The sequence below is a fragment of the Macaca nemestrina genome, chromosome 16, assembly GCF_043159975.1.
Source record: "Macaca nemestrina isolate mMacNem1 chromosome 16, mMacNem.hap1, whole genome shotgun sequence".
NCBI classification, from domain to species: domain Eukaryota; kingdom Metazoa; phylum Chordata; class Mammalia; order Primates; family Cercopithecidae; genus Macaca; species Macaca nemestrina.
In genome coordinates, this window is record NC_092140.1 from 82,521,189 (window position 1) to 82,547,755 (window position 26,567).

At 41.1% G+C, this 26,567-nt stretch overlaps 1 long non-coding RNA gene across 1 annotated transcript; it reads left to right on the forward strand.

Moving 5' to 3' along the window:
* The first annotated feature begins 11,113 nt into the window (after positions 1 to 11,113).
* Positions 11,114 to 18,053, forward strand: LOC139359236 (uncharacterized). The gene is made up of 4 exons (XR_011615169.1): positions 11,114 to 11,172; positions 13,385 to 13,493; positions 13,596 to 13,737; positions 17,991 to 18,053. It is a non-coding gene; the product is annotated as an uncharacterized lncRNA (long non-coding RNA).
* Positions 18,054 to 26,567: the final 8,514 nt, after the last annotated feature.

The following is a 26,567-nucleotide window of genomic DNA, read 5'->3' on the forward strand; positions in this document are numbered from 1 at the left end:
TTCTGAGATTTCAACAGTTAACAGGTGTGTAGACTTATATGAGCACCATGGGAAATGATGATGATGATGATGATGTAATTATAAAGGGTTATTTTTACAGGCTGTAGATAAATTCCAATTGTATCCCCATTTTTATATTTTGCTATCGTTTTTTTCCCCTCAATCTGCAAGGTCCTTTTCTTCTTTCCTTCTTCTCTTCCCCTTCCTTCTCCCCCCGCTCCCCTCCCCTCCCCTCCCCTCCCCTCCCCTCCCCTCCCCTTCCCTTCCCTTCTCTCTTTCTTTCCAGGGTCTTGCTCTGTTACCCAGGCTGGGGTGCAGTGCTGCAATCACAGCTCATTACAGCCTTGAACTCCTGGGCTCAAGTGATCTTCCTGCTTCTGCCTCCCTAGTAGTAGCTGAGACTGTAGGCATGTGCTACCACGCCCAGCTAATTGTTTTTTACTTTGTGTAGAGACAGGGTCTCCCTGTGTTGCCCACGCTTGCAAAGTGTTTCTACTAGTATTTTACCATCATTTAAATCTCTGTGTCTAAAATGGATCCTATTATTGCAATCCAAGTTTCCCCCAAACCTTTTCTGCTGCTCAGCTCTACTACTGCTAGTGAGGGATGGTCCTCAATTCTTAGTTGCCCATGTTTATATTACTGCAGTTATCCTTGACTCTATTCTCCCTGCCATCCTTCATGTCCAAGCCATCAATGCGATGTGTGCTATTGCAAACATACTTACGCTCAGCCAAAAGGGATGGAGACAGTGTCTTTTTTGATAAGAAAATTACTATGAGACCAAGTCAGTGGGGGACACTTTGGATTCAGTTCAAAAGCACTGACCACAGACTCAGATGAAGATCCTTATTCTTGTTGTTTCCTCAGCTTTAGAAACAGCAACCAAGGCTTTGCTCCATGGATTGTGGATCACAACATTTCCTACTCTGAAAGCTTTGCCTTGACCTCCAGGTCTCAGTCAGGGTCCCTGAACAGGTACCAGATGTCTCCTTCATAGGATTAAATGTGGTATAGGATGTTAAAATGTATTTTTTTTTTTTGACAGGTTCTTACTCTGTCACACAGCCTGGAGTGCAGTGGCATGATCTCAGTGCACTCCAACCTCCACCTCCCAGGATCAAGTGGTCTTCTCACCTCAGCCTCCTGAGTAGCTGGGACTACTGGCACACACCACCATGACTGACTGATTTTTGTATTTTTTGTAGATAGGGTCTCACTATGTTGCCCAGGGTGGTCTTGAACTCCTGGGTTCAAGTGATCCACCCACCTCAGCTCCCTAAAGTGCTAGGATTATAGGTGTGAGCCACTGCTCCTGGCCAAAGTGTAATTTTACCTTTTTCTGTGTGATTTGATTAGTGTTGGTGTCTCCTCTGGGCTGTAAACTCCATAAGGATGGACACTATATCTGCTTTTACTCACCATGTTATCCCCAGGACCAAGCAGAATAAAGAAAAATGGTATCAGTTGACTGAATATGTAAAAACCAAAACACACTAATATTAATAGGATTAAAGAGCTACTCAACATTCAGTCAGAATTCCAGATTTCTAAATCTTCAATCCCTTTTCATTTTATTTTATTTTATATTTTTTGAGATGGAGTCTCGCTCTATCACCCAAGCTGGAGCGCAGTCTAATTTTTTGTATTTTTAGTAGAGATGGGATTTCACTGTGCTAGCCAGGATGGTCTCGATCTCCTGACCTTGTGATCCAGCCGCCTCAGCCTCCCAAAGTGCTGGGATTACAGGCATGAGCCACCACACCCAGCCTTCAATCCCTTTTTTAAAGATAGAAGTTCAGATCAAATTAAACTCATATCAGAGTAGTTAAGGGCATAGGCTTTGAGTTCAAATCCTGACTTTATACTTATTAGCTAGGTGACCTATGACAATTACTTGACTTCTCTAAATCTCAACTTCATCACTTGTAAAACCAGTTTAATAATACTTAATCTCCTCAAGTAATGCATAACACTTGGTGCATAGTAGGCATTCAGTGAAAAGTAGCAATTATTATTGACCAACTGTTTTGGCTGGAGGTTCCACAGGGTACAAATTAATCCTCTTATGTCATTTCTGCACAAGAAAATAATGGATGAATGACTAGCAATGGGCCACAACAAGTTGGCTGAAGATAAAAACCACTACTTTAAAGAGTTCTGGGAATCTCTCTTGGTTTGAAAATAAAAACACAGATGTGTTTTTTGATTACATATATCCTAATCCTATCTGAACTGTATTAAAAAAAACCTTAGCACATGATAAACCTGACACATGTTTATGACCACATTTTCTCGGAGCAATTTCCACTGGATGTGTTGTTTCACAGATTGTGTTACTAGCGAGTTAGGCAGAATGGAAAATAAGATATCAAGTTGACATCTTGGATAGATGAAAATACAGATTAATGGGGCAGGGGAATTCACTCAGGGCTGTAAGAAAGTACACTGTAAGTTGAGCAGTAATTTCATTAGAATATGCCAGAAGACACAGGCAAATTGCCAGGCTGGGATATGACAAAAGTGAATACATTGGCTTTTACTGTCACAGCAGATTGTCAGATTTTTTGAAAGGAGTGATTTTATGGGTCCATACATTGGAAGGAAAGAAAAAGAGAAATTCAGGGCTGTTGCTTATGAGATAGGTTGAAAGCGTGATCAGAAAAGCAAGATAAATAAAATATTTGGCGTGCAAGCCCATAAGAGGACACAAATAAAATCTTTTTGTGTTTTTTTTTTTCTTGGTTGCTGTTACAGCAAAACAAAACAAAACAAAACTAAACAAACAAGCAAACAAAAAAGAATGAGCATTTGAACATCTGGGTTCTACTCCTATTTATACTAGTTATGTGATCTTAACAAACCACTTGTTTCCATGCCTAATTTGTCTGATGTGTAAAAGGAGAATAATATTTATTCTTTTAATTCATGGAATTTTCGTGATAATCTATCAAATAAAATAGATGAAAAATCTTCAAAAAATATAAAGCACAATGTGTTCTTATTATATACATTTCCTGGGGCTTATACCTTATTTTCCTGTTACATTTTTTTATGTTTCAAAAGTTATCCAAACTGTTCCTCATTTCTCAAAAAGGCTTAGCTATACTTCTCTTGCTTTTTAAGAAACTACATCTGAAGATGAGCTTGGGGCTTGTTTACAGCTTTATTGTGTACTTAATGCTTTCTTCAGATATGCCTATCTTGCCTACCTTCAGTCTTTCAGGAGAACCATAAAACATGTTGAAGGTATGATGATTGATTTTAGGGATACATCCTGTCTAGGGCCAAAGCTTCCACTGTGGAGGGAACCCCATTTATTTTTTTTCTCTAGGAAAGCTGGTATGACTGATTAAAATGAGGTAAGTTCTTATGAGTGCTTTTCTCAGGGTTGGCGATACAGATTAGATAACAGCCTAATAACATTACTGATTAATCTAGATTTACACATACCTACTATATGAAAGAGGAAAGTCAGAAACTAGTATATTTAATAGAATTGAAACTGCACTAATTATAAGACATATTTTTGTGTCGTTCATGGTAAGAAATAAGAAAATATTCCACCAATTATAATTTTAAGATACTATAGATTATAAGTAGTCCCTGGTTTCAGAGATTCTTAAATGGAAGCAACTGTGTGACTTAGAAGTAGTGAAATATGGTCAGGATTATAGGTGTCTCTTTTGCCTGAGGAATGAATAAGGACAGACCTTATTCATTCATGAAGTTCTCACAACAGAGCCATGAGGAAGAGATTCCTTTCCATATTTTATGGTGAAGGAGCCTGAGATGCAAATATGTTTCTCTGCCAAATGATTCAAAACTAGGAAATAATGATCCTGGAATTTAAGTTCAGGTCTGTCTGATTCCTAACCTTAGCACACCATGTTGGGATTTATTATATATTGACTTATCAGGAAGTTTTACTCTTTCTCTGACTGTATTTTAAGATTAGAAAACTTATTTAAAATACAACTGGCAATGTTCTACATCTTAGCTAGACTTTCCTCCTTTTAAAACCTTAAGTTACATTTGACTTTCACAGAATAACTGACCCAAGAATTGGACTGGACCCAATACTTGCTCAGGTCGTTACCAGAAGACAGGCGATGTTACACCAGAGTTAGGAGGAGCTAAGATGGCGCAGCCAAGGTGGTGCGCGAACTGCTTTCCAGAGCAGTGCTTTTTCAAGATACCATTCTCCTTTTTATTTTGGACAAGTGTGTAAGTACAGAAACAATAGAGAATGCAACAAATTCCCCTAGCCAGAAGGAGCAGATGTGCATGTTTCATTGTATTTGCTTCAGAGAAAGTCCAAGTCCCCTTTGTTCTCCTTCCCAGTCCCATTCCACTTCTTCCCTCCCCAGAGATCACTGGTATCACAAATTTATTGAACATCTTTCAATTTATGTCTTTTTTCTTTCCTCATATAACATATCATAATAGTGTATCTTAAAAACACCCACAGAGATGGTGAAATGCTATATTTATCATCCTGTGACTTTCTTTTTTTCAGTTAACATTATGTTCCCAGGATGTAACCGTGTGGATTTATAATAATCTAATTCATTCCTTTCAACTTCTGCATGGTGTTCCCCAGTGTGAATCGGCCACAAAATCTATAATCCCTCTATCTTTAGACATCACATAGAATGTTACAGTGAACCTTCTTACACACATCTCCTTGTGCACATATGGGACATTTCCTCCAGAAATATATAGCTAGAAATGGTATAGCTGGGTGATAGGCCACATGCATTTTCAACATACCAAATGTTTTCCGAACTAATTCATACTATCAGCCATGTGCAAGAATTCTCATTTCCTCCACATGTTTGACAATACAAAGAACTGGTATTCTCAAATTTTGCCAATTGGATGGGTGGGAAATGGGAGCTCTGTTGTTTTCATTGACTGGTGATATTTTATTTTTGACATGTGTTAAAGCTTGTGGGAATGTGGACTGTGCCCACACACAACAGGTCTCAGCCTCCTAGGAGTTGCATCTACAATCCACTCTGTATCCTCACTTGAAGTGTCTGAAGCAGACAGGGGTGGTGGGTGGGCCAGGGTGCTGGCAGTGTGTGTGGGAGCTGTGTCATACTCCATGACCGATGACTGCTTCTGTGCCCACATCCTGTTAGTCTGCAGGACTACAGGGCCATAACAAATATTGACTCCAATTTTCTTAAGTGTAGGCTTCTCTCTGTTTGTTGGTTGGGCATATTTAAAACCAGTCTTCTGGGTGAGCATGCAGTATAGAAAACACCTCCAGGTAACAACCCTTGGCAGAAAATGTTCTGCTCCAAGACAGCAGCAACATCTCACTTTAAAATTTTATGCCAAGGAGGCATGGTGGTAATAACTGGTTGACCGAGATTCTCCCTGGGCCTTGCTCCCTTACTCTTCAAGGTCATGTAAGCATTAGGCATTGGGTGGCGTTGAGGAACCTGGGATTTGGAGTACACAAGATAGCTGATCTCAGCTCCACCTCTTAACAAATAGATGATCTTGGGAGAGTTATCTCTAAACCACATCTGTAAAATGGTGAGCATAACAACAGCTACCCTATAGGATTGCTAGGATTAAATAAGGTAATGTGGATACACAGGAAGAGCTCATTAGATGTCAGCTGTCTATGTAACAGATATCTGATTTGTGTATGGTATTGCAGATCACAGTAAATAAGGCAAGTATGACAAGATTTGCACTGGTTTTCAAGTTCAGTCCCCTATGTAATTGTATTGTACCATTTGCATTGTTACCTTGTGTAGAGATTGCAAACAGGTAGCCTGTGGGAATGTGTTTTATTTGGCTTACAAAACATTCATTTTCATGTTAATTTGATTCAACTTTTAAAAACTGGGAACTCACAAGTACATGTCTTGAAGTTTTGCTTCTGTTAAAAAATCGAAGCTCAGCTAACATCAGGCCAGATGTCTATGGATTTAACATAATCCTGAGAAGCCTCTTTAAAGAGCATGTTCTCTCCTACTTGTCATAGCCCCTTGCACACACCCTGGGTCCCCTTCCTGGCCCTCATAGGAAGCTGAATTTGCAGCTCCTGCTTTTTGTGACTGCTGGTCCTCACGGTTCCTCCATGATAATTAACTATTAATAGCATTCCCTGAGCAGGTAGGTCCCTATAATGTCCTTCTCCAGGGACAGAGGTCAAAAGAGGAAAGAACGCTGATATTTGGTGGCAGCCAGCTCCAGTGCTAGAGAGTTGTGCTCTGCACATTTCATACCCTGTGTTATTGAATCTTCACACTAGCTGTGAGACAAATACTGCCATTCCCATGTTACAGACGGTGAAACATGTTTGGTGAGTTGAGTAACTTGCCCAAGGTCACCGCTACAAAGATGCAGAGCTGGTAGTAGAGGCTGGCCTTTTAGAACTCCTAACGATTTTTCACTTATTACATTGTACCAATGGATAGAAATCAGCTTATCAGAGATTTGAATGGCCATCCCAGCTGAGGCTCCATGTAAATGTTACAGTAGCATGACCGATTTTCAAGTCTGCTCCTGGGAAGAGAAGGGTGCACATGTGTGAGCCTCAGGGCATTAGTTACCATGTCCGGTTGGAGCCTCTCCTCCCCGGGTGGTCATCTCCTTGCCCATCCCTGTGTTTATTCCCCTAATGACTAAGGGTCATTCCCAACTGAGGGGTACATCTGACTCTTCAGGGATGGCTTTACATTTGCCTCTACCCCCACGTTTTGAGGCAGCGTTTTGACCGAAAGAGCCAGGCCTCCTCATTACCTGTCTGACCGAGACTTCTCAGCACAGTTCTGGAAAGTCAGAGAAAATGTCAGTCAGAGAGTTTGAGCAAGCAGAAACAGGATGTGTTCCCTTCTGAAGGTAATTACAAGGCCTGTGTAGTAAATGGTAATGAGGTGGGTGAAGTCACACAGAAGAAATGTCTCTGATTGGCTGAGGAATGTTTCTCTTACCTGGATAAATATTTTGCAGCAGTTACCTGGGTGAAAATCAACTTCCTGTAAAGGGTTGATTAAAAAAACAAAACAAAGACTCTCATGGGATGAATGTTCCGCACTGTGTAATTATTTCCCAACTAATGATACCAACTCAACCTTAGGCAAAAGGAAGGCTCAAAACCAATTCTCACTGGTGAAGGAATGCTTTAAAGTGTATGTCTATTGCTCCATAGCTTCAAAGGTGAGAACCACTTGTTCCCTTTGTTCTTCAAACAGAATTCACAGCTAACAGAATCTCCTTAAATTTAAAAAAAAAAGCACCATTTAATTTAATACCCACAATTTAGTAGAAAGTCCTGTGTGTGGCCTTAGAAGCCAGACGACAGCACTGAGATCCTTGGTCAGTGAACTTAACTTCTTCGTTTTCACCTACACAAATGAGATGATATTATAATATGCCAATTTCTACTTGGTATAATGAGGATCAAGGAAGATTATGATCAATGCAGGCAATAGACATTTATTGTCGATTACATGCCAGGAATATATGACAGATACTGGGAACAAGGAATGAAAGGGTCCTTGAGCCTCAAACACTTGCAGTTTCCTGGAGACAGAACCTTTAATGTGTGATGTGTTCCATACTAAAGGATGACCACTGGGGTAGAATCTGTTCTGTGTGAGCCCAGGGGAGCCCAGGGAAGGCCATCATCCTGCTCTGGGATGGCAGTGGGTGAGAGGTGGCACTGTGCTAGGTCTTGAAGGTGCATGGAGGTCCACCAGAAACAGAAAGGGGGTGTCAAGGAGTGGGTGTGGGCAGAAGGAAGAGCATGTGCTTGTGAAACAGCGTGGGGAACCCCTGGCAGCACCCCCTGCCCACTACTCAATGTAGTTGCAGGGTTCAGTGGACCCCAGGCAGAGAAGCTGGGAGGCTGGTGTCCAGGGCAGGGCTGTGGGGTGAGGCACTTGGGCCTGCTGCTAGAAGTGAAAGGCTGCCACCCAAGGAAGGGGTATTTGGAACCTTTTCACTGCAAAGTGCTTTTTAATGCCATCCTAGACAAAGTGTAGGTGATTTCTCACAGCCTTCCACTTGCTATTCCAATCACATTTCCTCACCCGGCCTTGGGCTCATCCTCAGCCAGGATTTCGGCCGTGCAGGGCCTCATCAGCCTCATTTGCAGCGTGCTCCAGACACATGTCCCTCTAACTCTATTCCTTGGAGCGATTCCAGGCCGCTGTGAAGAAAGCGCTGCCTCTCTGAGCATCCCACCACTCAGCTGGCTCTCTCCCTGCCCTTCTGTGTTTCCTTCCAATCCCACGCTCGCCACCTTGACCTTGCCTCTTCAGCAGAGTCTAGAGAGGTCTTTGGTCTTATAAGGGAGCAAGAGTTGGACTTCCCTGACGACAAGGTACAAGAGCCCGCTGGTATGTCTTTTTTTTCCTCCCTTCAAGGAAGATAAAGTATTGGGCCGGCTCCCTTCCTCACCTGCGCAATCTAGACTGCTCCAGAGCAAGAGTTCCAGAGAAGAAGCATAGCTCTCTTGTCTAAGCATGGAAAACTTATTAATGGAGCTAAGAAACTGGTGAATAAAATGTACTGTCTGCCTAGCTTGCAAAATAGCAACACAATTTAAAAATACGTGTTAAGCTGTTGTTTTTACTTGACTAATAATTGGTAAAATATTACAGACTACTGAATTTAATTATCATTGTACATGTCTAGGTCATCTTTTGATGAGCTGGCAATATTTGCATAAATAATAAATACAGGCTTAAATAATGATTCTTATATAATTACTACACATATTTTATTTTTCTTATTTTAGCTCAGTCACTATTTTATTCTAATCAATATTTTCATATCATTTATGCTCACTTCATAATAGGGATATAAAAGATTAAAAATACTTACAAATACATTTTTATTTAAAATATATTTAAAAGGTGAATTAATTTAAATGTGAAAAATTAGAATTATTTTATAGACATTTTAAGCCACTTATTTTTCTCCTAAAATAGTCAAAATTACCTTTTAAAGTTAAAAGGCAAGTTACCGACAACGGTTAATGAATACCAAACTTTTAGATCAAAATTATCTAAATACAGCTGATGATTTAAAATGATTTAGCTTTGCAAATATTTAAACCCTATTAAATATTTCATAAAAATAAATCGCTCTGTATTTCTAGCATTAAACATCTATCTACTTGCCAACATAAAGAATTGCTATCATGTTTTATGCAGTCATACATACATTTATAAATATACAAATTTGTTTAATATTGCAAAATATTTTCCTGTCATCACGTCACGAATGCTTCACTAATTTACAAGTACATTCATTCCTCAGTAATTGCAGGGGATTGGTCCCAGTACCATGATAGATACTAAAATTAGTGAATGCTCAAGTTCTTGATATAAAATGATATAGCATTTGCCTCTAACCTAGGTACTTTCTCCCGTGTACTTTCAATCATCTCTAGATTATTTGTAATACCTAATACAATATAAATGCTATGTAAACAGTTGTTATACTGTATTATTTTTCTATTGGTATTATTTTGCACTGTTGTATTGTTATTTTTATTTTTTTTCCTACTTTCTATCCATGGTTAGTTGAATACATGAATGTGGGATCCTTGGGTACTGACTCTATCTCCAGAACCACGCACTTGAGCACAAATAGGTCACTCAGCACTACTGTGAACCTATATTTAACTTTGTAAGAGTCTATGTCATCCACGCTATCTGAAAGGAAGATCACTCAAAAATTCCCAGTACTTTGAAGCAATATCTGCCTCAGACCTTGGCAGTGGCCCAACCCATAAGCCGTCATGACATTTGGAAGAAGTTCTCTTTTATTTCAAGGACAAAAGTGCAAGAGGGGTGGACAGGTGATTCTGTGGAGCCTGAACAGTGTTAGCTATGAGAATGTTTTAGTTATAAAAGAGAATGTTTAGGGTTACAAGTTATGTTGTGCCACTGATGAACACCAGATGTGCATGACAAATACCCGAGTGCCCTGTATTTTTTTTTTTTACTACATTTATTATTTTTTTGTCTTAAGTGCATTTATGTTATGTAAGACCCTCTAAAGCATGGAACAAATAAAGTACAGGATATGCAGTTACATTTGAATTTCAGATAAATGAAACTTTTTAAATATAAGTATATCCCAAATAATGTGTGGGACATACTTATACTCAAAAATTGTTCATTACCTGAAATTAGGAATTAACTGGGCATTATTAACTGTGGTTTATTTGCTAAATCTGGCAAACTTAGGAGCAACAAGCACGCTGTCTTTTGCCCAGACCTAGAGAAAGCACTAATAGTCCCAGCTACTCAGGAGGCTGGGGTGAGACCATCGCTTGAGCCCAGGAGTTTGAAGCTAGCCTGGGTGACATAAGGAGACCACCCTTTCTGAAAAAAGCAAAAACAAATATAGTACTAATCATGGCTTGATGATTAAAGAAATAGTTGGGAGAGAAGAGCCCGTTTCCTACTTTCCTACAGACATTCCTACATTCCTGGTAAGAAACTAATCTTCCAGGCTCTATCTACCTACTTTTTTTTTTTTTTTTTTTTAAAACATAGTCTCACTCTGTTGCCCAGGCTGGAGTGCAATGGCATGATCTCAGTTCACTGCAATCTCCACTCTCAAACTCCTGACCTCAGGTGATCTGCCAACCTTGTCCTCCCAAAGTGCTGGGATTACAGGTGTGAGCCACCATGCCTGACCTACTGTACCTACTTCTGGTGATAGGTAGAAATAATGCACTTTTGCGTATATTATTTAGCACACAAAAAACAGAAAGGCAGGTCCCTGAATTCTGGAAATCCTCACCAAGACTCTTGTGAGAGGAATGTTGAATTTTCTTTCTACCCATCACCAGAAGTAGGTAGAGTCTGGGAGGCTAGTTTCTTACCAGGAATGTCTATAGGAAACTAGGAAATGGGTTATTCTTTCCCAAATATTTGTTTAATCATCAAGCCATGGAGTGTCATTGGTTCATTCTGCCATATAGCTGGAATAGTTGTTAACTCTTTATTTATTTATTCACTCATTCATAAAATATTTATTAAGCCTTTCTATGTACTTGACACATTTATATTACACCTACTCGTTTTTATAACCCCATGGAGTCAATATTATTATCTCTATTTTACAGATGTAGAAATGAAGCTCAGTGTGAGGTTACACAATTTGCATAAGATCACCCAATTGGTAAGTGACAGAGGAAGAATTTAAACCTATGGTGTTCTGACTTCCAACTTCTACTAAAAATGTAGGCTGGGGTGTGGAAGGAGGGGAGAACTAATATTTCTTTAGTGCCTATTATGCCCCTTTAAACTATTGACAACCTTTCTTCAAATTCGATTAAATTCTGATCTCTCAGAAAAGCAAAAGTGGAAGAAATACAAAATTGTTTTCATAAGATAAAACTATAATGCTCAAACAAGAAGGAGGACAAGTTCTCTCTAAAACTTATATGGAAATGCAAAGTACCTAAAATTGCCAAATAATTTTGGATAAAGAACAAAGTTGGAGGACTTACACCATCTGATTTCAAAAGTTGTTTTAACGCCACGGTAATCAGACACATGTGGTATTTGCAAAAGGATAGACATATAGGTCAATGGTAGAGACTACAGTCCAGAAATAAATTCTTGCATTTGTCATTAATCGAATTTTGAAAAGGGTGCAAAGAACAAAAGGATAGCCTTTTCAATGATGGGGGAAAGAATAGACTTTTCAAAAATGGTGCTGGAACAACTGGATGTCTATATACACAAACAAACAACAGCAACAATAATAAAGAGTTTAGATTTTTACCTCACACTGTATGTAAAATATAACTCAAAATACACCATAGATCTGCATATAAGAACAAAAGCTATGAAACTACCAAACAAAATCAGTAGAAAAATCTTTGTGAGCTTAAGTTAGGCAAAAGTTTCTAAGATGTGAGTTGCATGGAAGAAAAAATAGATGTTAACCTTTATCAAAATTATGAACTTCTGCTTTCTGAATGACATTGTTAGGAGAATGGAAAGACAGGCCACAGACTGGGAGAAAAGATTTGCAAATCATTTATCTTTGATAAAGGACTTGTATCTAGAATACATAAAGCATGCTTATGACTCAATAATATGACAAGTCAATAATGGGCAAAATGTGTAAACAATTTAAACATTTCACCAAAGAAGATACATGAATGGAAAAACAAAAACACACGAATAGATGCTTATCATTAATCATTAGGGAAATGCATACAAAGCCACGGTGAGATACCAGTACATATCCACTAGAATATCTATAATCAAAAAGATGGACAATGCCAAGTGTTGGAGAGAATATGGAGACACTGGAGCTCTCATACATTGTTGGTAAGAATATAAAAATGGTAGTTTCTTTGGAAAGCAGTTTTGTAGTTTTAAAAAACTTAAATTTACTGTGCAACCTGGCAATCCTACTTTTAGGAATCTAGTAAAAAGGCATGAAAATACATAGCTACACAAAGACTTGTATATAAATGCTCATAGCAGCTGTATTCAATAATAACCCCAAAGTATCAACTGATGACAAACAAAATGTGGTCTATTCATACTGTGGAATACTACTCAGCAAGGAAAAGGAATGAACTATTAAAACATGCAAAAACATAGATAAAACTCAGAAACATTTTACAAAGTGAAATAAGTCAGATACAAATGACTACACATTGTATGATTCAATTTACATGAAGTTTCTAGAAAAGACAAACCAGTTGGCTGGGTGTGGTGGCTCATGCCTGTAATCCCAGCACTTTGGGAGTTGGTGGGTCTATTACGGGGTTAGGAGTTCAAGACCAGCCTGGCCAAGATGGTGAAACTCCGTCTCTACTAAAAATGCAAAAATTAGCCAGGTGTGGTGGCATGTGCCTGTAATCCCAGCTACTTGGGAGGCTGAGGCAAGAGAATTGCTTGAACCTGGGAGGCAGAGGTTGCAACGAGCTGAGATTGCACCAATGCACTGTAGCCTGGGTGACAGAGTGAGACTCTGTCTCAGGAAAAAAAAAAAAAAAAAAAAAAGGCAAACCTGTAACTTGAGGTTGAGTGTGGGGATTAACTGCAAACAGGTATGAGGAAATTTCCTGGGGTGTTGAAAATGTGCTCAACCTGGATAGGGGTGATGCTTGTACAGATGGCTTAGTTTACTAAAATTAATCAAACTTCACACCTGAAATAGGTGAATTTTATGGTATCTAAATTACACTTCAATAAAGCACTTATAAAATGTATTGCATTTAACTAGCCATCTTATTCTGTCTGGTATAGCTTTTCCTCCAATACTTGGCGTGTCAGGCACTTACGACGTTTTGGATTAGTAGTCATGTAGGAACACATTTGCAAGTGTGTTTGTCTATTTGTTGTTGCCTTCTGGTTGCTTCCCTTAGGAATGTTCTGAACTACAGAAGGAAAAGGATGTATATAGATATCGCAGAGTTCTACAAAAGATGATTTCTTAAGAGACACATTTGGATAATTGGAGGAGAAATCACTCAAGTAAGCAACTAAACCCTTCAATTTTCATATTTTTTTAATGGAAAAGAGTGCTATTAGGTTCACATTTGCCAAGAATTGAGTCATTGCCTTTTGCATTTATAGGGTCTATTAACACAGTAGAGAAGGCTGTTCTTTGCACCTCTTATTCAGGGTGTGAAGACCTGTTTCCCACCAACTGTTACAGAAGAAAGGAATCCAACAGAAAATTCAATGTCCATGCTCTGGGAAGATTATGAAGAAACTAGTAGGTTCTTGAACAACAATAACAACAGTAGCAGTAATAAGACATCACCAGTTGCTGAGGTGGTACTTCTGTCTGGGTTCTGACCCCACAGTTTTTGTTCTAGAGGATAAAAGAGGTGTCCCCTAACCACCTTTCTTTGCAGCCCTCCCTCTGAGGGCAAAAATATGATCCCGAAGAACAAATTTGATGCTGTCACTCCTCTGCTTAAACCTTTCAGACAATCCTACTCAATAATCTATTGCAATTTCCTCAAACTTTAGTCAAAATATATATATATTTTTGCCTTATCCCATTGCCATTTATACCCTTGCTACTTAAAGTGTGCTCTTTGGACCAGCTGCATGGGCAGCACCTGGGAGCTTACTACAAATGCAGAGTCTCAGGCTCTACCCCTGACCTCTACTATCAGAATCTGCATTTGAACAAGATACCCACATGATGTGTATGCATATTAAAGGTTGAAGGACACTATCTTACACTTTCTAGATATATATTTTTTTAATTGGCATTCTTCTAAAAATGCAAACAAATCTATCTTTAAAGACAACTATATCACTAATGTAAGTGGAAAGCCAGTGCCATTTTCTATAAATAGCATATTATCTGTAAAAGTAAATACAATAAAAATAAAACAACATGCCAGGAAAAATTATGAAAGACATTAAAATGGGCAAAAAATAAGGTTACTGGGTATCTTGTCTATTGCACCCTTCTGGGTTACTTGTTCTTTTAATTGTCCTTGAGCAATTTATAAGACTGTAAGTTATAGAAAACTCATGTATAAATAGACTTACACAATACACATCTTACCAATAGGAGAGCCAATGAGTTTTAGCTCATGGAATGGAATTGCTTACTGCCCTGTTGATATTGACCAGTTTTGCCTTTGTTGGTAAATTCATCTCAGCATTCCTTATCTGCCTCTTTATGTGTTACTTGAATTCTCCTTTGAACTGGGTGTAACATCTTATTGGTTCACTCATTAATTAATAAGTTAAAATCATTAACACATGTTCATTTTATATTTGTATGAAAGTCATGATTTCATGATTTTATCTTTTAAAATCTATCCTTTGACAAACACAATTTTCAACTCTAGCAAGATACTGATGCTTTCCAACAATTCTAAGCCTGAGGTCAATCTCTGTCTGATAAAAATGGAGATGAGCACATTTTTCATGGTACTTACTCATTCAGCAAACATTTTTTGAACATCTGCTGTGTGCTGAACATTGTTCACTTTAATAGCTGGGAATTATTCAGGTGTGAACAAATGTTAAAAATTCCTGTCCTTAATGAGCGTATATTCTGGTAGGGGTAGATAGATACTAAACAAAATAAAATTGGAAATTATATAGTATACTAACTGATGATAAATGCTATTGAGAAAAATAAGTCAAGGATGGGGTTATGAAGGGGGTTCAATTTTATGTAACTGGTGTCAGGGAGGGCATCCCTGGGAAGATGACATGTGAACCAAGACTTGAAGAAAATAGAGGTGTGAACCACAGGTGTCCTGGGAAGGGCGTTCCAGGCAGAGAGAATGGAAAGTACAAAGGTCCTGGGTAGGAATGTGCTTGTTGGGTTCAAAGACCAGGAAGGAGGCTAACATGGCTCTAGCAGAATGCATGAGGGAAGGAGACAAAATGAGCTCAGATATGTCATTGGAAGTCAAGTTGTTGCAAGGCTTTGTAGATCATTGAAAGGACTTGGGTTGTTATTCCACGTGAGCTGAGGAGCATGTATTAGGGCTCTGCAGAGAAACAGAACAAATAGGATATATATAAAAATAAGAATTGGTACTCATGGTTATGGAAACCGAGAAGTCTCACAATCTTCTGTTTGCAAGCTGGCAAACCAGAAAAGCCAGTCGTGTAATTCAGTCTGAGTCTGAACGCCTGAGAACCAGGGGAGACGGTGTCATTCTCAGTCAAGTTGGAAGTCCTGAGAACTGGGGAGCCAGGGGACTGCTGGTGTCAGTCCTGGAGTCTGAAGGCCCAGCAACCAGGAGCACCAATGTCCAAGGATGGAGAAGGTGGATGTCCCAGCTTAGGAAGAGAGAGCAAATTTGCCCTTCCTCCTGCTTTTTGTTCTCTCTTTTTGTTCTTTTGACAGAGTGGACGAGGCCCACCCACATTAACAGGGCAAAATCTTCTTATTCAGATGCTAATCTCTGCCAGAAACACCTTCACAGACACACCCAGAAATAATGTTTTACTGGCTATCTGGGCATCCTTTAACCCAGTCAAGTTGGCAGAAAAAAATTAACCATCACAGAGCATCACACTGAGACTTCCTTCTTGATGAAATTACAAGTTTTAAAAGAAAAATTTTAAGAAAATAATGTTTTCTTCACTAAATGACTAGATACTAGTTTGCTCTGTTGGAGAACTACCGAAAGTCCCCCCACATATGCACACTGGTCCTCAGCCACTCTGGTTCATAGGAACCAGCCCACGCCTTTTAGCATGGCCTCCATTGCTCTTCAGCCTCAATGTTTTTAAATATTAAAACTCACATTGTATACAGATGCATTCCAGCCACACCAGACTGCTCAGCATCACACTCCTTCATTCAGCTCAAATGTCACCTCCACTGTGAATGTTTATTTGACTTCATCAAGTTCCCTCCTCTTTATTCTCAAACCTCTTCCTGTATACTTGTATTAGTCAGGGTAGCTGGGTAACAAACATGCCTTAAGTCTTACAATTTTAGAACAACAAGTATGTATTTGTCATTGATGCAAAATTTGCTGTGGGTTTGAGGGTCCCTCCTGAGTAGCCGATCCTCATGTTGGCTCAGTATTGCACCTTAGTTTTAACTCATATTTCCACAATCACCAGAATATCACATGAAGACTTTGCGGCATCTCACACTGGCAATTAAATGCTCCTGCCTCCATAATTTTCTGTAATGTTTATTGACCAAGGTGACTTGTCTCAGTCTGGAAGAGGAACTGGCATATGGGTATATGGGTAGATGGCACTCATATTGCTATAGTGCCTCTTTAGCAGTGCTTGCTGTGCTTGCTATGGCGATTTGTTTATATGTCTGTCTCCCCACCCTCATCAAACTGTGAGGGTCTCTAGAGCAGATACTACCACTTGTTATCTTGATCTATCTTGGCCCAGTACTGCACTGTGCCTGGCACTTAGTAGGTGTGGTGTAAATGTTTATTAAACCAACAAACATTCACCATGGAAAGCACAAATACGTGGCTCAGAGAAGCTGTGTGTTCTGTATTTTTGTATTTTACTCTTGTTCTAGTAAGAAGCAGTCACAATTTGGAGGTTTCCCTTTGTTATCTCGTAAGTATTAGGTTGATCAGCTGTATTTTTCACAACTTGACCAGGTCAAATCATGAGAGACATTTGTCTCAACTTGGCCAAGTCAAATCATGTGGTTTAAGGATTTTTTTTAAAAACTACAGAAAATCGTTGGTTTCCCACTGTTGTTGGAATATTTGTAACAGTACAATTTCCACTCATACCCACTCCCCAGGGAACTCAGTGTAGTTACAGTTATTACCTAATGCAGTCAGGGCTGGGAGTGGGGAAGGGAGGTATAATAACCTCCACTGTCTGGGATAAAAACTCAGTAAGGGTCAGTTCTCTGCACAAGCACACCCAGGAGCCCAGCAGGCCTTGGTGTCCTGACTTCAGTTCATACCTTTCTACATGCCCTCTGGTTCTGTCTTAGCTTTTCAAATCAAAAAAGTGAATGTTTTCATTGGCTTCTTTTAAGGTGAATATTTTTTTCCCTGTGTCTTTTTGATGTTCTAAACAACTTGGGTTCAAAATAATTATAATAACTAAATAATTATAATGACAAATCAACCAAAATATCATACAATATTGCTCTGAAGCCCGGGTTAGTCCTCAGGTTGGGCTGGACAAGCTCAGAGCATGAAATTAAATGACTCTGCAGGACCCATCTGATTCTAAGATTTCATGATTCCACATTTGAGGATACCTCCAAAGGAAATCTACACTGGAATCTGTTTTGTTTGTTTGTTTGTTTTTGTTTTTCAGATTGGATATATCTATCTGTCTCAGGATGTTTACCCCAGGATACTACATGGTCTTGGGTAGATAGTCAGCCACCCTGGTTTCTTCTTTTGGGAAAAAGTGGATCAGAGGTTAAAAAATAAAACCACTGTATAAAGTTACAAGTCATCTGGATTATTAGATGTGTTTTCCTTCCGCTTTCTTTGTTGGTTCGTTCACTCATTTCTTCATTCATTCATTAAGCAGTTACCGAGTACCTACTCTGTGCTGGGCACCAAGTTGACTGCAAAACATGGACAGATGCCTGGTCTCTTTGAGCTCTTACCATCTTGTGGTAATAAGGCCTGTGGATAATTACAATCCAAGATGGTGAGTGCAAAATATGCACAGAATATTTTAAGACCCCTGAGGAGTCATTTCATCCAGCCTTGGTGTGATCAGGGAAGGGGTCAAGGAGGGCTTCCTGTAAGAGGTGATGTCTCAGGTTCAGTGTTCAAGTGGGAAATACTCATCCAGGAGAAGAAGTGCATGAATGAAGGGGAATGTGGTAGGATTGACTGGTGAATTTAAATGGAGACGGATGAGCCTGACAGAGTGTTTTCCTCCAGTCATGCCAGATGCTTGGGTGTATGTACAGAGTACAGAGTAGGTGGGGAAGTGGGCTTTTTCCAGCATTTGGTTTTTCCATGGCGAGGAGGAGAGAGGAGCAAAGCTGAGGAGAGCACATGTAAGAGATAATTGTATTTCTAACCAGTGACAGCTCAAGTGAGGAGAGGGTACACAAGAGGAAGGTATAGCGGAAGGACATTTGGAGTCCGGATATTGGAGCGAAGAGAGTCGGTGGAAAGATCAGAGAAGTGGAGATTGGAGAGTGTGATCTCACAAGTGAGACCATGGATGAGTTACAATTAGAGGCAGTGACTAGATCCTGGGAGTGGGGTCTGAGGTAAGTGTGGCAGGACCTGGGAGGAGAGAAACTCAGGGACCTGGAAGAATTGAAAATATTAGATGGATTGTTAATTCTACATGGATGTTAAAATTTCCAGGGTTTATGAACAAAGTGGTATTCATTTCCTATGACTGCTTTAACAAATTATCACAAACTTAGCAGGTTAAACGATGCAAATGCATGATCTTTCTCTTCTGTAGGACAGAGGACCAACGCAGGTCTCACTGGGTTGAAATCTAGGTATTGGCAGGGCTGGGCTCCTTTCTGGAAGCCCTAGGAGACTCTAGGGGAGAGTCTGTTTCCTTGCCTTTTCCAGCTGTTAGAGGCCACCTGCATCCCTTGGCTGGTGGTGCCTTCCTTCCTCTTCAAGGCCAGTGCCACCTGCTCAGCCCTCTCTTTGTATCACTCTGACCTTTCTGCCTCTCCCCCCAACTTTGGAGGACCTTTGCGATGACATCAGGTTCACTGGCATAAGCCAGGATCCTTTCCCTATTTAAAGCCAGGACTTTAGCAACGTTAATTCCATCTGCAACTTTCGTTTTCCTTTCCATGTGTATGAGTTTTCTAGGACTGTCATCACAAAATGCCACAGACTGGTTAACTTAAACCACAGAAATTCATTTTCCATCGTTCTGGAGGCTGGAAGTTCAAGATCAACGTGTTGTCAGGTTTTCACTTCTTCTGAGGCCTCTCTCCTTGGCTTGCAGATGGTCACCTTCTCGCTGTGTCTTCACAAGGCCTTTCTCTGGACGTGCATATTCCTGGTGTCTCTTATGTCCAAATTTCCTCTTCTCATAAAGACTCCATTGAGATTGGATTCATGGCTCCATTTTAATGTAATCACCTCTTTAAGGGCCCTATCTCCAAATACATTCCCGTTTTGAGGTACTGGGGGTTTAGGACCGCAACATATGAAGTTTTGGGGGACACAATTCAGCCGATAGCACCATATAACATATTCACAGGTTCCAGGGATTAGGATGTGGGCATTTTGGGGAGCCATTTTTCTGTCTATCACATGAGTAATGTTGAAGAGCGTAACAATCATCTCAGTGCTAAAATCTTCAAGGAGTTATGGCATGGCGACATGTATGCACCAGACTGCAACGGGGAGTTCTGGACTGACACTATGCATGTTAGAATCACTGGAGGTTTATGCAGAGAGGCTGGAGGAGACAAGGAGGAGGCTGGCCCTGGGGCAACTAGGAGATGTGTGGGAGAAACGGCTACTGCTTCAGAGGACTGAGGAGAATCCATCCTAGGGCGCCTAGGGCCGAGCTAGGTGTAGCTACGGTGAGAAGGTGACAAGGACTCACAGAGCAGAGTTTAGGTTTCAGTTTCAGACCATGAGATCAGAGGCACAGGGAAAGGGCTTGGTAGATTAGGAAGAGGGTGAGATTGGGTCAGCATAAGGGTAGACAGAGCTAGAAGGAGGATGGAGTTGGCCTGGGCTGGGAGCTTGGGTTTCCACAGCCACTGATGTAAGCAGAGATGCAAGACATCTTAATTGCCATCACTCAAGGCCCTCCCTGGCCCCACCTCTTTCCAAAAACTTTTTTCAAGCTTGCACTGATCTCATTTCTCTCATGCTTTCTTCCCTGAATATATTATTTGGTTTTATACTTGATGTTTCTTTGTCTATATAGTCAGACAATTGTATACTTTGTCTGTACAATTAGATTGCAGTTTCCTCTAGGACAGGGGCCATACTGATATCCCCGGTCATGCCAAGGACAGTCCTGGGCATGTAGTTCAGATGCTCAATAAATAATTGATTCAGTTCTCCATGCAATTTTTTAAAAAAGGTAACAGGTAGGATAGCTTCACTGCTACCCACACCACCATTTTCCTCATTATAGTCACCAAATTTCCAATGACTTAAAATGTAAATTGCTCTTGTTTCTATATAGATCGAAAAGGATGACTGGCCTTACTGAGTACTTTCTTTGTTCGGTGCTGTGCTGCAAGAAACACCTCATTAAATTTAATCCTCCCAGTAACCTGATAAAGGAGATAGGTTTACTCTTCTCGTTTTACAGATGAGGAAACTAAGTTCTGGACAGGCTAAGCAACTTTTCCTGAGGCCACATGGCTGGCAAATGGTGGAACCAGATCTCAAACTCAGCTCTGTATAAACCAAAGTCCATTCCTTCTACATATTAATGGGCATTCTCTCGTTTGTCAGTCTTGCCTTCTGTTCTGGTGTGAAACAGCAAATGATAATGTTTATCATTTACTTGCACAAGATGGCCACATTTAGACTTTGTTGTAAAGCTTTATTTTTTGTTGTGCAAAAGTTAAACCTCCAGAGTTCTGATTCTTGCTCTGATTTCAGTGTGAGTCTGTGGCCAAGGAAGCTTCTGAATGTGTGCAAATGAAGTCTAGAGTAGATCTCTGAAAACAATTGATGGGAACTCCAGCATTCTTTGTCATCTGTTCTGCAGAACTCAGTTTCCTGTGGTTTGTGAAGATGTCAAGGAGGCTGAGAGACGCTTCTACCTGAGACAGTGAGCTTTGGGGCAAGTGTCTGCCCCATGAGTCTTTCCAACAGAAGGAAGAATACGCGGTATCTTCTAAGCACTTTATTTAAGCTCATAGTTTAGTAAATCTCTTTAAAAAAAAAAAAGCAAAAAAGCAAAATATTTGTCAACTTACTTTTCATGTCAGAGAGTAGAAGAATGTGGGATCAGAAATTCTGTCAACATCCAGAGTATTTTCTGCCTCTGCTGTCTTTCTCCACATTTTCCATTTCTTTGTGTGTGTATCCAGAGAAATTGCATCTCAGTGGTATTGTCCCTGTTTGACCCAGTGTGACAGGGTGGAGGAAAGTTCTAAATCATTCCATTACAGAATTCAAGTCACACATGTGCAGCCAGACCCACCCTTTACTCCATAAACAGGGCTTTCTGAACTCCTAAGATCTCCAGAGAAGAAAATGGCACCACAGTTTTTAGGGAAATGAACTTCGGCGTCTCACAGGCCGGTGAATGCAGTCAGTTTTATTAGCTAACTGAAATCCTAGCTTGAGAGGAAGGACATCTTCAGACTGTTTTCCCTTTCGCATGGCCTGGGTTGCTCTCTCGAATGTTCATCTTTTCGTAGAATTATCTTCTGGGAGTGACAACCCAAACATCACTGCCAGAGCCCATCTGTGTACACGCACAGATAAGTGAGCTGACTCAGCCTCTCTGGGAGCCTCTTGGTGGCTGGGTCCATGGTTGCAATGGAGCACTGCAGCCGTCTCCTTAGGACTACTCATGAATGGTCAGGCACTGATCTGATTTTGATTGGTCTCAGCAGGTGAACATGTTGGAGCTACTGGGCTCTGGATATTCTGTAGCAAATGCTTGTGCGCTCTAGTAGTGGTTCTCCAACATGGGCGTGTTGGAAAGAATATAGTGCTCAGGCTCTTTGAAATGGGATAGGACCTGCACCTTTGTATTTTATGAATTCTCCAGGAGATTCTGATGCATACCATTGTTTGAGAATCACTGTTCTAAATACAACACTAATTATTATAAATGCTTTAACTTTGTTGGCTTGCTAGTTAGATGTTGTGCTTATACATGAAAGTATATATATATTTTAGTGACAGGGTCTAGCTCTATTGCCCAGGCAGGAGTGCTGTGGCATGATCATATCTCACTGTAGCCTCGAACTCCTGGGCTCAAGTGATCTTACCTCCTCAGCCTCCTTAGTAGTTGGGACTACAGGTGCACACCACCACGCCCAGCTAGAAAGTGTATTTCTTGAGGGTGACCTTTTACAAAATCATTTCTTATTACATCTCTAAGGGAAGGGATAGAAGGTACCAAAGGTGCTGTCTTCTTACAAGGCAATCAGAAGAAAACCTGAACCATTGATCAGGACAGTTACTAAGCAACCACATGCTGGCCAGCAGGGTTAAAGTGCCTCACAAGTGAAACCGCTTGGCCTGGGGATTCAAAGCTCTAGCCTCCACTTAAAGGATTGTCATTCACTTTATTTTGGTTCCATGATTATTCCTGGTAAACATGCCTTAAGACGCCATCCTCATCAAATACTTAAATTCTAAATTGTATTTCAAATGAAAGCTACATAATATATGCAGAAGGTGCAAACAGAACACTTAAGTAAATAGTTCTTGATGAAGGGTAATTGGGTAAACTAATTTGCACTTGTATGTGAAATTTTGCTAAAGGAACATTTTCTTAAAGAAATGGGTAACAATGTTGTCCATGAAGATAACGGAATCTTGCAAAACAGCATCTTTAGTCAGTAGATGCCCAAACAGCAAATCCTTGTCCAAGTTCCTCTTATCCATGCTGTGGGGGCTGAACGGCTGTCAGCCCTGCTGGGATCTGAATATTCGAACTTTGGTTTTGCCATGTGGAGGGGTTTCCATGCTGCTACTTGCTCCTAAACACCCTCACCGCCCTGGCCTTATTCTCAATGACAGGACACAGCAAGCTGCATGTTGAAATTTAAAAAACAAGAAGAGGAAAAAGGCCGGGCGCGGTGGCTCAAGCCTGTAATCCCAGCACTTTGGGAGGCCGAGACGGGCGGATCACGAGGTCAGGAGATCGAGACCATCCTGGCTAACACGGTGAAACCCCGTCTCTACTAAAAAATACAAAAACTAGCCGGGCGAGGTGGCGGGTGCCTGTAGTCCCAGCTACTCGGGAGGCTGAGGCAGGAGAATGGCGTGAACCCGGGAGGCGGAGCTTGCAGTGAGCTGAGATCCGGCCACTGCACTCGGCCCGGGGGACAGAGCGGGACAGAGCGGGACAGAGCGAGACGGCATCTCAAAAAAAAAAAAAAAAAAAAAAAAAGAAGAGGAAAAAAAAAATCAAAACCAAGAGGAAAACTGCCACCTAATGCTTCAAGAAGCTTATTCCTTTGCTGGAAAATTTTTACAGGAACCCAATAACTGCCAGTGTCTCCATAAACCAAGTGTGTATTTTTAAAAAAGTCTTAAGCTTAGAGTCCGCAAAGAAAGCAACGTCCTCAAAGGTGACTGGCTCATGCCCACATCCTGTTAGCACCTGAAGGACATACTAGGAGTCTTCACAAGAGTCATTCTCAAGCCCAATTGTTCAAGCCAGGACTGATGGCCCCCTTCCACCGCAGACACAGTGGGCCCATGTTTACCAGGCTGCATTTTCCAAATTCAAATTTACAACCTGAGTAAATACTTGTTTGTGGCAGCAACTACACAGAACATCTGAAGCCAGGATGGTTGTTAAAATCTACAGATGTGTAAATATTTCACCTAACTTGGTATTGGAGTTCAATGACCACATTTTCAACTCTAAGGCAAGTATAAGATGATGGTTTTGGACAGCTTGCTCTCCAAACTTGTTGCACCTGGGAAGGACTTTGAGGGGGTTTATTTGAGGTTGTATTTGCTTGCGCTGTGCTCAGATTCTAATTCTGTAAAGAGAATGTGAAAGGACATCGCCTCTTTTCTCTAGGCACCCCCCCTATTTCTTTCCTTTGGGAAGAGAATATATTTTCTGAATTTAAAATACATAAATGTCATCTTTGGTCTAAATGGTTATGAATACTGAACTGGAAAAGTCCTTCGTTCTTTTTTGCTTCTGCTTTTTGCCTTTCTATGGTCAGCTTTCTGTGGTCAGCTCTGCAGAGCCATGAACTTGGACCAGGGCACCTCAGCCATTGAGGCTGCTGATGGGGATGGGCAGAGTTAGTCAGGAGCACACAGGCTGCTGGGCAATGTGTGTGTCAGGTCGTCTTATGGTCTACCTGTGCGCGACTTGGGTCCGAATCTAACATGCCAGTCTCCTACTGCTGCAGAAATGCAGATGTGGGCTCAGTATGGCTTCCTCCACTCAACAAAGACACCTTCTGCCACTGCAATGCCCAGGGCTCACTGTGCCCCAAGTTGGAGATAATGGGCCAATGATGACTTGGAAACGTGGTAGAAGGAGGAAAAGCCAAGCACACTCTGGGCCAGCTGTTCGATGTTTCTATGTCCTTAAGAAACCTCCAAAGTACTTTGTGAGATTCGACATATCCCCACGTAATGGATGAGAAAACTGAGGGCTTGATTAGTGAAATCATTTATCCAAGATCAAACAGCCAGTAAGTGGCTTAGACAGGATTTGAGCTCAAATTGGCCTGATACAAAATCTCTACCGTCTCTATGGGCTTACAGTGGAATTGGGATATTATTTAATAGAATTCATCTGATCTGGTCGGAGAGCAAAGCGTTTATTCAGGGAAGCTCCTTCTCTTAGACAGAGCTAAGGACAGACCTTCCTCTCTGTATCTTGTCTGCAGGGGACATTTGCAGGGAGTAGGTGGGGAGTGAGACGGGTGGGAGCTGCCCGTCACTTGCGGGCCTTCCTCTTTTGGGGTAATTCTCCGCTGCACTATGTCCTGGCTGGAGGCGGCGGCGGCGGCAGCAGCAGCCGCAGAGAGGGCTGTGTTCAGAGGCATGGGGCTTCCTGTGACTGCAGAGCTGGCTCCTAATTGGATCATGTCCTTGGTGGGTTCTTGGCTGTGTGCCCAGCTTCCCAGACTTAACTGTTCTCTAGTCTTCTCGCAGTAGCCTTCTAACAAGCCCCATTCCTGCTTAGTTTAGCTCAGTGAGTTTCTGTTGTTTGCAAACGGAGAACCCTGACTGGCCCATCCTCCTGGAGATCTCTGCAGACCTGCCGCACACAGCAGGCAGGGTGCAACCTTAACATGTGGGAGGCCCAGTTCCTTTTCACTCCTCTCCACTCTCCCTTCCTAGACTCATTTGTCTTTTGGTAGGGAAGGTACACAGTCCAGACTCCTCTCATTTTCATCAGACCCTCCGGAAAGACTGAAATGTATTGTATTTATCTTAAAGTGAAAAGGCTGATAAGAGCTTTAAATAGACTCCTCCTAGGGGAATTTGCAATTTAACAGGCCAGTAAAGAAACCCTAAAGGCAAAGGGCTGAGCGGCATCTGTGGAAACTGAGACCCCCTGGAGACTTAGGAGGGTTCTTGTTTGAAAAGGGGGCTCTGTTCCAAGGCTCCTGTGTCTATGACTAAGCAGGCCTCTGCTGGATCTCAGCCTGGGATATCTGCGGAACTGCAGAGAACCTCTGAGAGCCAGAACGTTTGCTGGAAGGGCTTGTTTAGCTTCTGACAAAAGAGGTGGTGGAGGGAAGCCACGGTGAGAAGAGCTTGCCTCACTTCCACCTGCCGTGAGGTGTGCCACAGGGGTGCGATTTGAGGATTCTCTCTTTTAATCCAGGCAAGCCTTTCCTCCTTCAGGGACTACCCCAGATGGTCTTGACTGTAAATCCTGTCTGTGAAACCCCAAGTAAGTTCCTGAAAATATACAGGAGGGATGTAGAGGTAAACTCTGGAGGAAGCCGAATTTCTGTAGCATGAGTACTATTTTCCATTCACCAGGGAACTCTTCCAGGCACTGGTAGGGTATCACATCATCACAAAGGTATCACGTCGTCTCCTCCCATGGGGAGGCCACCAGTGAGACCCCAGTCCTCTAAGGGGGTGGTGATGGGAAAGGAGATTTCTCTCTAGGGTACTATCTATTACCAGAAGATTTCAAAATCTCTGTATCCAGACTCCCTCTACACATGGGCTGTGGAAAAGTGACTCAACCACTCTGAAAACCTCAGCACAACTGAAACCTCAGTTTCTTTTTCTGAAAAATTGGGAAAATAATGACATCTACCCCAAAAGGCTATCGGGAGGACTCAATGAGATAATAAAGCTCTAGAAAGACATTTAGAAGATGGTTGAGAACTATTCAAATGCAGATTCCGATGCCATATTATTTTAATGCTAAACTGAATGAGACATCCTTCCTAATAAGACAGCTTCTTCTATATAGTCACTTCTGAGACTCTGTATAGGTGGCCTTTGTTTTTTT